The sequence below is a fragment of the Tursiops truncatus genome, chromosome 13 (genome assembly GCF_011762595.2).
Source record: "Tursiops truncatus isolate mTurTru1 chromosome 13, mTurTru1.mat.Y, whole genome shotgun sequence".
Classification (NCBI taxonomy): domain Eukaryota; kingdom Metazoa; phylum Chordata; class Mammalia; order Artiodactyla; family Delphinidae; genus Tursiops; species Tursiops truncatus.
Window position 1 is genome coordinate 70,666,626 of NC_047046.1, and position 16,221 is coordinate 70,682,846.

Consider the following 16,221-nt stretch of genomic DNA (forward strand, 5'->3'; position numbering starts at 1 on the left):
TCCACTGAATAGCATCGTTTTTTACAGGTTTATTTCCTACAACCTTTGGAAAGATACAAATTTGATTGTGCCCTTATGATTCTATTTGTTTGGATGTATACTTCCTAGAAAATCATTGCATCCCTGTGACCATCAGAGTGGGTTCATTCTGCCATGCCTTGGAGCTCAGTTTTCTCTCTAACATCATTAACAAAGGGCTGTTTTGATATGGGCCAATTTCACCTACAATTGACACTCAGTGTCTGATTTCAGATGCACGCTAAGCACTGTCACATCTGTCTGAAAATAAGTAAATACTCCATTAATATGTGTGAACATCTTAGAAATGAGTCTAAAATGTCCATGTGGCAAAGGGAGGTGCTTGGAAGGCTCAGAGAAGACGCTGATTTGAATCAACGCTGAGAATGAACGTTAATACTGACCGAATCCTAAGAGAGTCTCTGGAACCAGAGAGTCATTGAAGGTACAGCCCTTTAGCGACGATCATGGGCCAATAATCAATCAATCAATAATCATTTTTGAGGGCCTACTATGCGCTGTGCAAAACAGTAACTTGGAGTGAGTCAAAATATAATCAGATCTGATATGAGCTTAACCTGGAGTTTACCATCTAGTTGTGGAGCTAAGACGTGCAATTGGCATCATGCGACTGCACCTACTGAGTGCTAACACATGGAGAGGAAAATTAGCCAAAAGAGTTTTGCCAAAGGGGAAGAAACCAAACACATGAGTCCTTCCTCTGGGCTCCCTGTGCTGCAGACATCACTTCCTTGGCACTGTCCAGCAGCTCTCCCGTGGGTATCACTGGTCCGTTCAGAGACAAGGAAGTGAGTAAATGCAAGATGACACTACATCCTCTACATCAGGTCTTCCTAGAATGGGCAAGGAAAAGACCCCAAAACAAGGCTGCAGGATTAAAAACTACTACCCTGTGAGTAGCTCCCAGAGCTAAAACAATGACACTGAACAGCGAACATCTGAGCAGAGAAGGCGAAGAAGGAACAGTGGGGAGCGGAAGGGGGAGGGTGGGGAAATGGCACTGGCTGGATGGCCCCGAGCCTGTTTCAGGAGAGGACGATGTCACCTGGCTGAATGGGGAGGTCAGACAGGCCAGGTGGGGACTCTGCTCTACCACTCCAAAAGTCATGACTGCCACTGGCTCTTGGCCTTCCGAGTTCCTAGAAGCAGAGCGAGAAGTGACCGGAAACTTCCTCTGGCCCAGACCTTCATTTGGAGCTGAGAGTCACGCACCTTGACCCTAGAAGGAATGTGCCAATATCACCTTGATGGGCCTCCTCCAGCTGGGATTAAGCACAGGCTTCCAGTGCTTAGTCCCTGCTCTTCCCACTGAATCACACCTCCACCAAACCAGGTTTCTCAGCATCCCCATTTTCTCAGGTCATTCTTTTCATTTTTCACATGAGGGAGGTGCTTGCGGCCCTCTATCTGAATGCCGAAACCAAGAGCACTTCATACAAAAGCCTGTTAGATTGTCATGACACAAAACAGGGTAAGGGAAATAAACCCTGTGCATAAGTAGCTATAAATAAAAGCCCCAAACTAGTGAAAGTTTCTAGATCTCCTTTTTATTTAAATGTTCCTCATTTATATGCAACCAATTCACAAAAGCCCACACACCAATCTGTAACGCACCTGGTATTGTGAGAAATTGCCAGTTTGGTGGTGTCGTGCTTTTTTCTCCCACAATAAAAGCTGCACAAGGTCACGTCCTCAGCGTACATCAGTCCCCTTTCCTCTTTCTTTAATGAATCCCCCAAAGAGGTAGGTTAATAAAATACACCCAACACAATGGGTTCTGTTTATTTGCTATCATTCTAGGAACACCCATTCAGGAACATTTTAGAGAGCAGGTATGTGTAATAGCTCTCTTTGGTGCGACGTTGTATCATGCCAAAATCTGGTGTAGTTGGCGGGGGCTGCCGTAACAAAATACCACAGCCCAGGTGGCTTAAACAACAGACATTTATTGTCTCACATTTCTGGAGGCTTGAAGTTCAAGGGCAAGGTGTCAGCACGATTGATTTCTTCTGAGGCCTCTTTCCTTGGCTTGCAGACAGCTGTCTTCTCCCTGTGTCTTCATACATTGTCTTCCCTTTGTCTTCCCTCTATGTGTATTTTATGTCCAAATTTCCCATCTTATAAGGACATCAGTCATATTGGATTAGGACCCTCTCTAATGATCTCATTTTAACTTAATTACCTCTTTAAAGACCCTGTCTCCAAGTACAGTCACATTCTGAGGTGCTGGGGCTTGGGACTTATGAACTCTGGGGGGACACAACTGAGCTCATAACACTCTGTTCCTCCCCCAACCCCCTGCAGTTTCGTGTCTTCTTGCAGGCAAAATATACTCATTCCATCCCAATAGCCCCCCAATTCTTAACCTTTCTACCATCAACTCTAAGAGGTCTACCTCAAACAGCTTTAAGGGATGGAATTTGAAGAGGTAGAGAGGGATCAAAATAATGTGTCATTCTCACCCAAAACTGGAGTCTAGTCCTGGTTTCTAGCACTACAGAGAGAGGCTTTGGCTAACTGGGCTACGTCAGTTGGGTGAGTTGTGAAACTCAGAACTCAGTTGCGAGAAAGGGATCTGTTTCTCCCGAGGTCACTGCACAAAACTTTCCGGATGAATTGGGTAAGCATCTATGGCAAAGGGGAATGCACTTCCTATCGCCTCTTGTTCAAAAGGAGCTGATCTCCTCTCTTCTCAGGAAGGTATACAGGGAGCTGATTCAGCTCACTGAGAGTAAAAATAGCTAAGTGGACAGCTTGAGTGAAACGTAGCAGCTTACCTGTTTTTCCTATTATCAACAGCACAAAGAAAATGTATCAAGAACCGCAAAGTTAGAAGCCATTGGAAAACCAAGGCTCTGTGGAAAAACCGTCTCTCTGAAATTGAGAAGTGGTAGGGAGCTCGCTCGGTTTGAAAATGAGCAGCTGCTTCACATGCTTCTCCTTGAACAGCTGCCAGGGGAACGGCAGTCCGCGGGAAACCTCGATGGTACCAGTACCACATTGGGGAACGTTCCCTGGAACACTTGCCGTCAGCGGGATTCCAGCAGATCACATCAGCAGGGGGAGAGGCTTGGGCTTCCCATCATCGTTTGCCAGCCATCCAAAGTTCAGCTTTTGTTTCTGGCTAGCCCAAGGGGCGTTTGAAGGTCAAGTTCATTTTCAGTGGTGCAAGGCTGGGAACGTTTTCAGTAAGGAGCCGCATTTATGTTTGAGTCACACACTGACTTGGATGCCTATGATTTCTGAATCATAACGTTCTGAGAGTACAATTGGACCCTTGAGCCGGACTCACCACCAGCAAATAGAACTTCTCAGGGCAAGTGAAGAGAGAGATGTAGATGGTCTTAGGAAGTTCTCCTGCTACCCCTGAATGACATTCTGGTGCTTTAAGAAATCACAATCTACACTCAATTCTACAAAGGCTTAGAAGAGTCAAGTTAGAGATTTGATAAGGGACAGGGGAGTACGGCTTTAGGGCTTAAGAAAAAAAATATATGCAAAATATATTATACATAAAATATATATTACATACAATCATACATGCACATACATGCATACACAAACATATACATACACACGTACATATACCTATATTCATTTTTTAAGAGAGAACAAGTGGCAGCTTGAGAATAGCAAACATGCCCCAGTTTGCCCATCCTTAAACTTTATAGGATGAATCTGTCATGTTGACAAATAGCCCCTGAGTGGGGCAAGCACAGACAGTGTTTCTTCCTGCTCCTCCCATATGCAAATTGTGGAATGCAGGAGGCCTATACTGGGCACACCAGTGGACTAAAAATACCTGCCCACCCCATCTCTATGGGGATCTGCTTCCCAGGTGACTGGGGCCCTGAGGCCTGGGCCCTGCCCAGGGGAGGGGCAGGGGACTCCATCTGCACCAGAGCTAATTACCAGAGGACCTGGCCAAGCAGCTGCTGGGCCCCGGCTCTTGGTTTGTGAGAACCTTGCAAGGCAGTGGTTCTAACTTCAGATCTCCACTCCAAACTTTGATCTTCCAGCACTGCTTGGCTTTAGGCAAAACATAAACTTGAGAGCTGCAACATGTTTTTCAAATTTTATTCCCCTGGTAGTTTTAGAATAAGGACAGGAATTATTTTCAAATGAGAATCTTTGACTGCATAACACAGGCTTCCAAAATTAAGCAGAAACACATGGTGGCTCTTATTATTAAATTTCCCTTGGAAAACAATGCTTTAAATTATGGGGGTGAGGGGAGCAGTTTGATAAAACTTTGAAATGTGAAGCTTAAAGTTTAAAATTAAAAAAAAAAGCTCTAGTGTTTATTTTCTTTTAAAGATCATTGTGGAGTTTTTCTAGCACTGCCATTATTATTCTGTATCTACTGATGTTTAAAAAATTGAATGCTTGGGGCTTCCCTGGCGGCGCAGTGGTTGAGGGTCCGCCTGCCGATGCAGGGGACACGGGTTCGTGCCCCGGTCCGGGAAGATCCCACATGCCACGGAGCGACTAGGCCTGTGAGCCATGGCTGCTGAGCCTGCGCGTCCAGAGCCTGTGCTCCGCAACGGGAGAGGCCACAACAGTGAAAGGCCCGCGTACCGCAAAAAATAAATAAATAATTGAATGCTTGGAGTTTAAAATATAGATGACAGTTTTTAAAGCTGAAAATCAGGTGTTAAAGGGTCTCCTGAAGTACAGAGAGAAACTTGGGCCGCCCGATTAGAGCATCTCCCCAGAAAGCACGCTTTTAGGAAAATAACGAAGGTAGAGTTTAACTCTATCCTGATCCATACCTGATCCTGAGTAGTGTTTAGCAAGAAACAGAGTCCTTCCGGCAAGGTGTGCCATGCATTCCAAGCCTGCTTTCCGCTAAAAGCATTCAGGTCAGCCACAGCTAGGGCCGTTGGCATCCTCTATCATCAGAATAGATCAACGCACCGCTTTCCTCTTCTCCCCAAGACATTCCCAGAAAGGGATTTGGGAAGAGGATGTTCTCAGAGGCTGTACTATCTCAGACCTCTCAGGCAATATTTACTTCTCCCTTCCCTTCCAGGACGAACTCAACTACTACCTTCCTTTTTTTTTTTCTCCTATTTGCGGTACTCGGGCCTCTCACCATTGTGGCCCCTCCCGTTGCGGAGCACAGGCTACGGACGCGCAGGCTCAGCGGCCATGGCTCACGGGCCCAGCCGCTCCGCGGCATGTGGGATCCTCCCGGACCGGGGCACGAACCCACGTCCCCTGCATCGGCAGGCGGACTCTCAACCACTGCGCCACCAGGGAAGCCCAACTACTACCTTCTTGATGAAGCCTTTCTGATGACCTCACTTAACTTTCCCCACGCCCGCGTTAGCCCACATCCTTATGGTCGTATCACTCACTCGGAACCTACGATTTCCTGCTGGATGTGGTTAGTGATCTCAGAGCTGTGGCTCTTCCCTTCCCAGCTACCTTATAAGCCCTGCCGTGGTGAGAACCTGCTCTTTTCACCTTTTGCATCCCCCATGGGGCCTAGCTCAGTGCCCTGAGCCCGTGCCTGGGTTCCTGTGCCGGGGACAGCAGGGGACAATCTCATTGCTCTGGTAATGACAAGAACTTATCTTCTAGCATCACCCAGAGGACACCCTGGGCAACAAACTCGGAGGGAAAAAACCCAAACTCCTTCCATTCCCTTCTCACAGCTGCCCCAAAAGAGAGCCGGGTGTTGCCATCTGATGGAGGTTGGGCAGACAGCTGGGCTCTCTGGTGAGATGGCAAATACCCCCATGACCACTCAGCTGACCAGAGAAATGGAAGAGGAGATGAGGCAACAGTGGTCCCCACTCTGATTCTGCAAAAGTCTATTGTTTTTAACTTTTGTCAATTCTCATAACCCTGCTCCACCTCAGAGACCTAGCTTATCTTTAAGTTTCTCTGATTAAAGGCATGATTTCTGCACAGGGTATTATTGGTCGTAAGGATGTCCACCTCTCCCCCAACACACACGCACACACAGCAGCTTCCCATGCCATCTTTGCAGCAGTTTTGAAACAGTATTAATACCAGTCGTAGGAAAACAAGAACATCATTCACACAACTTTGTTTATGTAACTGAACTCCAGTTTGGAATGATTTCCTTTTCAGTTATAAGAAACTTCCCTTCCTTTTTCAAATAGCCAAGCTAATAAGCTCATTCAACATTTTGGATAGGGATTTCATTGGTTGGATCGTGAGAAGACACCACGGGGGCAGAAAGAGAACTTTGCCCAGGTGTCGTTAGTGATTTAAGGCCTGGTCACTCAAAGTGTGGCGTCGGAACCGCATTATTGCCTGGGGGTTGGTTAGAAAAGTAGATCTCAGTTTCTACTCCAGACCCTCTGAATCAGAACCTCCATTTTTAGCAGGATTCCCAGTGATTCATCCATGTTAATATTGATGATGAGCATCCTCTAAATGCTCTCTCCCAGCTGAAAAGCATTCTCCCACCAGTCTGTCACTTCTGCCTAAAACGGTCATCGCAGAGATTTACAAGATGGGGGTTATCCGTGCTTTTTTTTTCACCTTTAAATGGCAAATTCATCCAAGAGAAACAATTTATTGAGGCAAATCAATGACTAAGACTGAGATGCTCAAAAGAATGCATCTGCTCCTTTCAATGGGGAAACTACATTTGCAAGTGAGGAAAAGAATGAGCGAATGCTTTGCACCTGCTAGGACAGGGCACAGCAGAGTCCCCAGGTATCAGGAGGCCAGGCCAGGAGGGCTCCTCACCTGCCCCGGGCTGTTTGGATTCAGATGCGGGAGACCCAATCCCTACAGTGGCAGACTTTCAACAGTTAGAAAATAATCTTCCCAAACGGGCAACCACATCCAGGTGGGACTGAGAGTCAGCGAATAGAGTTAGGGAGCCAGAGAGGATGAAAGGAAGCAAGGGCAGGTTGAAATGGGCAAGAGACAGAGACAGAGACACTGGCCTGTGTGTGGTTCCACCCTGGGCCTGTCCACAGAGGTGAGTGCTAGTGTAAACAGAATCGATCTGAAAGGCCGGGAAGAAAAATGTGCTCAGTATCTATCTGCCTTTGGGTGTACAGATGTCACAGTCACACTAATAATGATTTCCACTACCCCGCTAACCCCTGCCAGCATGGCTCCAGAGCCTATGTCCCTATGATGAGTTCTTCCTACCATCTTAGCCGTCTCTGGAAGACTCCATCTCAAACCTCCTGAGGAGTCAAACTGCTCCTTGCTCCACTCTGGGGTCCATCATCCCACATATGGACGCTCTTGTCCTTGGGGTCCAGCAACAGCCTACCACTAAGAAGTAGCTTAGAAGCTACTTATAAGAGAAAGGGAAATGTCCACCCCCACTCCATGTATCGCTGTGTGTCTGACTCCATTCAGGTTGCCATAAAGGAATACCACAGGCTGAGTGACAAATCAACAACAGAAATCTATTTCTCATGATTCTGGAAGCTAGAAGCCCAAAATCAAGGTGCCGCAAATTCAGTGTCTGGTGAGAGCCCACTTTCCGCTTCTCTGTGTTCTTACATGATGGAAGGGGCATGAGAGCTCTTCAAGTCTTTTTTATAAGGTCACTAGTCCCATTCTTGAGGGCTCCACCCTCATGACTTAATCACCTCCCAAAGCCCCACCTCCTAATACCATCACATTGAGGTTAGGTTTCAATATGTGAAATTGGGAGGCACACATACATTCAGTCCATAACACTCTGTTAAAGAGTTCCCTTAGCTGAACTGTGGAGAGCAAAGGGTATGGGGCTCCCTAATCCCCTCACATTCTCAGACCCTCCTGTGGAGTCGGCGTCAACTTTTCTCACAGAATATATTCTCTCCAGGACGCCGTGGTGTCCTTATGTAATTTAGTTTCTGTCCCTTTCCTTTTACTCTGCCAAGTCACCAGGCATTCCAGATAGGAATGAGGATAGAATAGGGATGAGAAAGACAGACATAGAGGTAGAGATGGAGATGAAGGGAAGAGTTTTGCGGAGAAGAGCCACTGGACTTATGACATAGCCAGTTGTCAGCGCTCACCACTGCAATACCCTGCAACAGTGCATTAGTTTGTTAATTAACCAAGGGAAATAACTGAAATAAACTGCAAGAGGACCACGAAAGGGCAGCAGCATGAGGGAACAGCAGCAATTCCACTCACTTTTGCTCATTTGTTCATTTAATCAAAACCTAGAACAAAGTCTGGGTAGAACAGGCAATAAATATTCGCAAATGAGTAACCACATGAACGAATGAATTTAGCAAAAACAGGCTGAGTGCGTGAATGTGCAAGTCTCTGTGCTAAACACTAGAATGCAGCAGTAAGTCCATCAGTCCCAGCCCTGACGGAGGATCCAGGGAAACAGCTGACCCCCCGTGCCCCTGTGTGATAAGCAAGGCAAGAGAGGAATAGTGGGGAGCCGGAGGAGCACCACTTGAGGACCCCCATGCCGGTAGTCCCACAGAGTCAGTGAGCCGTAATATACAGCCAAGGGCACTGATACAGGGTCACAGGGGCTTGGGGTGCCTGCTAAAGGGAGTAATTCTTTTGGCCTCTTAAGACATCTCCGCGGGGGGAGTGACTATAAATCTCCCGTCACAACTGGGTCTCCAGCACTGCAGCCTGGAGCCAAGGCTGCATTTCCTCTGTTTGGGGGACTAGCTCAAGTTCACTGTCCAGCTGACAGTCATTAATGCACAAGGCGGACAAAAGAAACATGGTGCTGCTGTGTCCATGGAAAGGGTGGGGAGGTGAGTAGGGGAACGGAAAAGAGGTTATTGCTGTCCAGATACGATGGACCTTTACATTTTAAACATGGAGAGGAAGAAACAGGCAGATTAAAAAGGGGGAAATGGCTGTTTATAGAGAAAGCCTAGCTGTTGGAAAGTAAGAGATGGAGGGAAGCCACACTGATAACAAAACCAGAGGAATTAGGAAGTTATCTGCTGGAATCAACTGCTTCCGAGAGAAACTTAAGAATCATCAAAGTTGTTTTATACAGGCAATAAGGCTGAGTTTGGATGGGATTCCACTGGGTCATGGGATAAAATTTCAGGCACTGCTCATTCAATTCCAAGGCTCTATTGCAACCCGCTCTGAGCTGGAGGGAATTGTGTTGTGGTATATACTGATGTGTGAATACAAGTCAGTACATATCCTACAGATATGAAGTTCTCTCATGCTCGGAAAAAAAAGTTCCTGTTCTTATATATTCTTTCATCCTAAATCAGAGGCAATTAGTAAGAAGTCAGTGTTGGCAAAGACCTGGTATGAAGCAAGGCTGTGGGTGGGGTCGGGGTTGTGTGCACGTGTGTATGTGTGTGTTGCCAAGAGAAATGTACATCTTTGCCGCGATGGGAGAATAAACCGGGTTTTCCATAAATGGCTCACAGGAATCTGATGAAGCGTTTGCAACATTCAGCATGTTGTCGGTCCCATTTTAACATGCATTGTTCCCCAAGCTCCACTGCTCCTTTCTTCCTAACTGATTCCCACCTGCCCCACATGTCACATCCATCAAGGCTATCAGTAGGTCTGGTTTCAGCTTCCATAAACTGGATCGGGTGGTGGGAGTGGAGTCAGTGGTTAGTGGAATCAGGCATCTCGACCTCCCCGCCCCCAGAGCTTCCCCAATTCTCTCTTGTTACCAAATTGCAAAACATCCAAAAGCGAAAGATAAAATCCAGGCCGACTTAATGCTGTTTGAAATGTGGGCACTTGGGGTCAGATAAATACCTTAAAGGTTCCCCCATGAGATTTGAAGCTTTGAAGTTAGAAATCAATGGTCAGCTTTTCAAAGGAAAGGTTAACAGGTGTTCTTAGGTGAGCCCCAGACAGCTGGGTATGTGAGAGCAAGTGCTGGTGCAGGTGCAGTGGCTGTTCCCGCCATACGTCCTGAGCAGACCGGGATGCAGAAGGAGGGATGAGCCCTTGAATCAGAGAAGACAGACCCATTCAGCCATCTGAGCCTCATTTTTCTCCAGGTACACAGAGCAAATCCGCAAGTCAAGAACACAAACATAGCAGATGGGACTTAGGAGGAACATGCTTCCTGCTCCAGAGCATTCAGATATGAGTAAAGGGCAACCAAAGAAGTTTTGGCCATGGAACTGATCTCAAAACCAAGACACTGAAACTGCCAGGACCCATGAAAAGGGATCTTGCAAATATGAGCAGTCATGAGGAGCTGAAGTAGAGCTCTAGACGCTACCAGCAGGGGTGTAGACCCTCAAGGCATCTTGCTGACCGCCAAATGCTGGAATAACTCAGGCCCTGGTCCTGCCCACCCTTCCTCCTTCTCCACACTCTCTCTGGGTGACCTCACTCAGCACCATGCTTTTACATACCACTGATGTACCGATGGCTCCCCACTCTAAAACCCCCTCCTACGTTCCAGACTCAGAATCCAGTGGGTTGCTCATCCTCTTGAATATTTAATGTGGCTCCCAAAGTTAATGTATCAGAACTTGAACTCCTAGTTTCCCACTGTACCCCCAAACCCCACTATGTCTTGGTCTTCCCCAGCTCAGAAAGTAGTCCTATCGTTTGGCCAGGTGCTCGGGCCAAAACCTTGGATTCATTTTTGATTCTTTCCTTCCTCCCACACTCCACTGTCAATCCATCAGCTCTGCCTTCAAAATACACCCCATTCCTAGTCTCATCGTGTTCACTGCAACCACCACCCTTGTCCAAGGCACCACGCTCTGTGGAATCTAAAAAAAACGATACAAATGAACTTATATACAAAACAGAACTAGACTCACAGACATAGGAAACAAACTTTTGGTTACCAGAGGGGAAAGCGGGGGAGGGATAAATTGGGAATTTGGGATTAACAGATACACACTACTATATATAAAATAGATAAACAACAAAGACCTACTGTATAACACAGGGGACTATAGTCAATATCTTATAATAAACTATAATGGAAAAGAATCTGAAAAAGAATATATATATATATATATGTGTGTGTGTGCGTGTGTGTGTGTGTGTGTGTGTGTGTATAACTGAATCACTTTGCTGTATACCTGAAACATTGTAAACCAACCATCCTTCAATTTTAAATAAATAAATATTAAAAAAAATAATTAGCCTGCTCTCATGATCAAAAACTCCCATTGGTGTTTCATTACCCTTAAAACGAGGCCCAAGATTTTATAAAGGTCTGCACTTCATTTCCCACCTCAAACTCATCTCCTCCCATCTCCCTCATGCCCATTCCAGCCACGCTGGCCTCCTGGCTGTTCTTCAAAACCTACCACCTTGTTCCTTCCTCGGCATCTTGATATTTGTGATTCTGTCCACCTGGGAAGCTCTTCCCAAAACTTTTCACATCCCTCACTTCTCCACCGCATTCAAAACTCTCTCAATAACGTTACCTCTGCCGAGAAGCCTCCCCGACCACAGATTCTAAAGGAGACCGACCACCACCCAGGCCCTGCATCACCGCCTCTTCCCTTATCTTGTCCTACTTCAAAGCACGTGAGTTGGATATTTATGATGCTTTGTGGCTGCCCAGCTTTTTTGCTCTGCTTGGGAAATTTCAGGACTTCCCAAGGCAGAAACCAGTGGGTTTAATACTGTCCCCCCAAAATCTCTGTCCACCCAGAACCTCAGAATCTGACCTTAGCTGGTTCTTTGCAGCTGTAGTCAGCCGAACATCTCCAAATGAAATCAGCGTGGATTTATAATGGGCCCTAAACCTAATGACTCCGATTCTTATAAGGGAAGGGAGAGGGAGATTTGGACACAGAGACACAGACATTCGGGGAGGGTCAAGTGACAATGCAGGCAGAAACTGGAGTTATGCACACACAAGCCAAGTATTGCCAGGAGCTACCAGGAACTAAGAGGATGCAGGGAGAATTCTTCCCTAGAGCCTTCAGAGGGAACATGATTCTGCCAGCACCTTGATTTTGGACTTCTAGGCTCCCGACTGTGAGCCGATAAAGCAATCAAGTTTGTGGCAACTTGTTACAGCAGCCTTAGGAAACTAATACAGCCAGAAAACTCATTTCCCTAGATGCTTGGTAACCAGAGAACAGGTGGGACGCTTAGACCCCCTCCAGGCGGATATACTAACGTGAGATTTCCACTGCGGGACTAAGCACCCCAAGGGAGCCCACCCCCACTGGTTCATATCTACCCAGCCCATGCCCCAGACATCAAGGAACAGGAAATAAGCCATCTCTGCGTGTCTTGCCCAAATCCCTGACCCACAGAATCTATGAGCATAATAAAATGGTTGGTACTTAGCACCGTAAAATTGGGGTGATTTGTTACACAGCAATAGTTACAACAACAATAAAAAAATTCTCCTCTGATGGTGGGGCTTGGGGGAGATGGAGGGTAGAGATGTACGGAATTATGCCTTCATCAGGAAGATAGTGAATTTGTTTGAATAGTTGGATCTCATATTTCCCAGAGCCACATCAGAGACCTAGAAACCTGAGGTCCTTCAAAGTACATGAAAATCTCCTGGAATCCTAAAATTTAAGAATACATTTCAAAAATCGGTATAGTATACATAAAGGGATCCTCAGTTTCCTTGCCATGATAATGATGAACAGCAAACACCCACATCGTACCAGGCATTTCCACAGTCACAGTTTCATGTACTTGCCCAGTTTCTCTGAAAAGCAGGCCTTATCATTTTCATTTTACAAACGAAGCCTGGAGAGTATAGAAACTTCAGCTCATGCTTTGAACCTTGAAGAGACTTGAAGTCCCGAATTCTGATAATCCATCTCCCAGAGTCGTCTCTAAATAATAACAACACTGTGTGAAGCGCCAAGTGATCTCAACGATCCCCTTTCATGAGCTTTTAAGGCTACTGCCAAGCACAATGCTGTCATAGAGGCAGCTTAGGGTAGTTACCAATGTGGGAGAGAACCGTCAGCGTGCCCGCGAAGCCCACGATCGGAAGTTCAGGGCGTCAGGTCATAAATTATTTTTATGAGAGAAAAGCCAAGCAAGGGGTCTTTTTAACAGCCGTCTGCCATCTCCATCCTGCAGCCTGGGCTGAGTTTGTACTGAATTTCATGCTTTGGGGCAGAAATTCGTACCAGGAAAATATTCACTGATGTATTTTCCTGCAGTTGGATAGAATTGAGAATTTGTTCCGATTTAAATTAAATGACCCCAAGCTGATATACTATGAAGGATATTAATCAGGCAGTCTCAGTAAATACTGATAGGCACCCAGAGGGTGCCGAGCACCGCCAGGAGCTTGCTGATATCACTGCAATGAAAGAAAAGGGTGGCCTTTTCGGCTGGCGCGATTCATGTCTACAAGCTAGTGAGAAGAGTTGTCACGTACAGTTCAGCTCTAACCTGGACAAAAATGGTCCTCGCAAGGGCTGCTAATCCACTTCAGATAATCAGCATCAGAGCATTAATTTGACACCCTCCCAAGGATACTACAAGGACCTGTCAGTTTTCATGAGAATGTCAGCCACAATAGAACAAGAACCACCCATAAATCCAGATATGTAAGCTACAAAGAGTCATACTCTTTCTGAACTACAATCCTACTCTTTTGAACTATAAGCAAAAGATCATCTAGTCCAATTGCTGCATTATACAGATGAGAAAATCTAGACTTGTGACTATGAAGGAAATTTCCATGACAGATTAACTCATGGGTCTGTAGAGCTCAAAGTTTAGGCCAGAGAGACCTGGGTCTCTACCACTTGCTAGTTGCATGGCCATGACCATGGCAAGATTACTCCACTCCCTGAACCTCAGTTTGTTTCCTTATCTCTAAAATGAAGATGCTAATGGTTTTCATCTTGTATTGTTGTTACAAAGAACAACAACAACAACAAAATGGATGTTAGAGAACCTGGTGTAGAATAAATACTCCATCACATGTAACTGTTCTTGGTCTTTCCCAGGATCACCCAAACAAATTCTGGCTGATCCAGGATTAAAACCCAGTTGTCAGGACTCTCGGGCTGACACTCGTACCCCGCCTCCCCATCAGAAAGAAGGGTATTTTCCATCTGAATCCTTGTGTCTACATTCCAAATATTCAGGACACTGACCAGCACCTCATAAGTTGAGTAAAATGTAAACAACTTCAATACATCCCCATCTTTTTTCCAAAGAAATCAAGTGCAGCTGTCCCATAACCCCGCGCTGAATCCACAAAACTGTAGGCAGCTTCCTTTGGGACCAACATTTTCTGGCTAATTAAGATGAATGTTGTATCGATGAAAGATTATTTTAAAATAGCACCGATAGTGTTTAGACATTGTCATAACATCAGCCGGTAGATCACTAATTTGCAAATTTTGCTAAAGATCTTGCCAATTAAAACCCCTTCTAGACACTCTTGAACACACTGACAGTGACAGCTGATAGACCACATGGTAAAGACATGATCACATTAAAATCACACAAGACTGTTCTCCCTGGAAGGGCTGAGAGAGAGAGAGACGGGGGCATGTCCCCAAAGCGGGTGCCACTGAGTCAACCCAGACAGACTGTCAGAGGAGAAAAGCAAATCTTTGGGTTTTATTTTACCCTCACTGTTTTCCAAAACAAACAGTGGAACTTCTCAAAAAGTCTGCGGGAAATTATCACCCTGCAAAATTGTTCCTGTGTTTCTCTCCGCGAGACAAGGCGGGAGTAGTGAATCTCTGGACTGAATTGAAATTCATTAAGGCACATGTCAGCCTACCTGGGAGCTGGTGGACATTAGCCTGGGGTCCTGTGGGGACAGTTTGCTGTGCTCCAGGGGTGTTCAAAAGGGGCAACAGTAGTGATCAGTCTCTGGGAAGTCGCCCCAGTTAACAGCCACAGCGAATTCTTGTAAAGGTCAGTTTTACAAGCTCTCCCCAGCAGTGGGTCACTGGGGGAAATTTTCCAGATTTGGAAATTAAGGTAGTATGACAAGGCGTGTATTTAGAAGGACAGATTTCATACACATAACCCTAGTAGCTAACATTTATTGAGCGCCTACTGTGTGCATTATATTATTTATTCCTTATGGCAATCCTATAAGATTGGTGCTATTATAATCCCCAAAAGACAGATGAGGAAATTAAGGTTCAGAGACGTTGTAGAACTCATTCTTGTACACACAGTTGCTAAGCACTAGAATTGGGATTTAATCCAGTCCCACCCGGCTCCAGGACTGGTGGTAAAATTCCATAGTGGATCTGGCCTTATTCCTGAGATTCGTGATCTACCCATACATTGGTCTAGGAGAGATTAGGGCTTTTGCTGATATCCATGTGTACTATTTCTCCATTCAATGAGATATTCAGGAATATATCAAATTATACAAGAATAACCATGCCTACAGTTACTGCATGTATTCTTTCCATATAGAAACTGTGTACTAAAACTTGATTAAGAATACAGATTCAAAATATGCAATTATTTATAGAAAACTTGAAATAAAATGGGCTTATTAAACAACCTGGTAAGTAAATAAAGTGGTACTGCTCTTCCAATAGCTACGGTTGTATGTTACCCTAAAAATCAGTGGCATAAAAAAACTACGTATTAAGCCCATAGATTCTGAGGATCAGGAATTAGACAGACCACGGTGGGAACAATTTGTCTTTGATCCATGATGTCTGGGCCTTCAGCTGGAAGATTTGAGGCTGACGGCCAGTCACCTGAAATCTCCATCACTCACATGTTTGGGGGTTGATGCTGGCTGTGAGCTAAGGGCCTCGGTTCCTGTCCACGTGGGCACCTCCATGGAGTCTCTCCATGTAGACTCTCTCACAGCACGGGGGCTGGGTTCTAAGGGCACACATCTTAAGAGAGAGAAAACCAGGTGGAAGCAGTACTACCTTTTGTGACCCAGCCTTGGAAATCTCATGGCATTATTTCCAACCCTATCTATTCATCAGAAGCCAGTTACTAAAGCCAGCCACATTCAAAAGGAGGGGAATCAGATTCCACCTTTTCTTGGGAGGAATGTCAAAGGTCTGGGGAAAAAAATTGGAATGGGAATATTGTTATGGTCATTTTGGGAAAATGAAATATTTACTTATATTTCTTGTATTTAAAAGAACAAATTACTTATACATAAACTATATGTCCAGATTAGAAGCATCCGTTTACCTATAAACATTCTTTTTTAATCTCTAAAGCAAACTTATAAACAACATATGAATTACAAAGCATCAAAACATTTTTATATTCATACTTTATATATGTTGTTAAAAATAAACCCTCAAAGTATGCTAC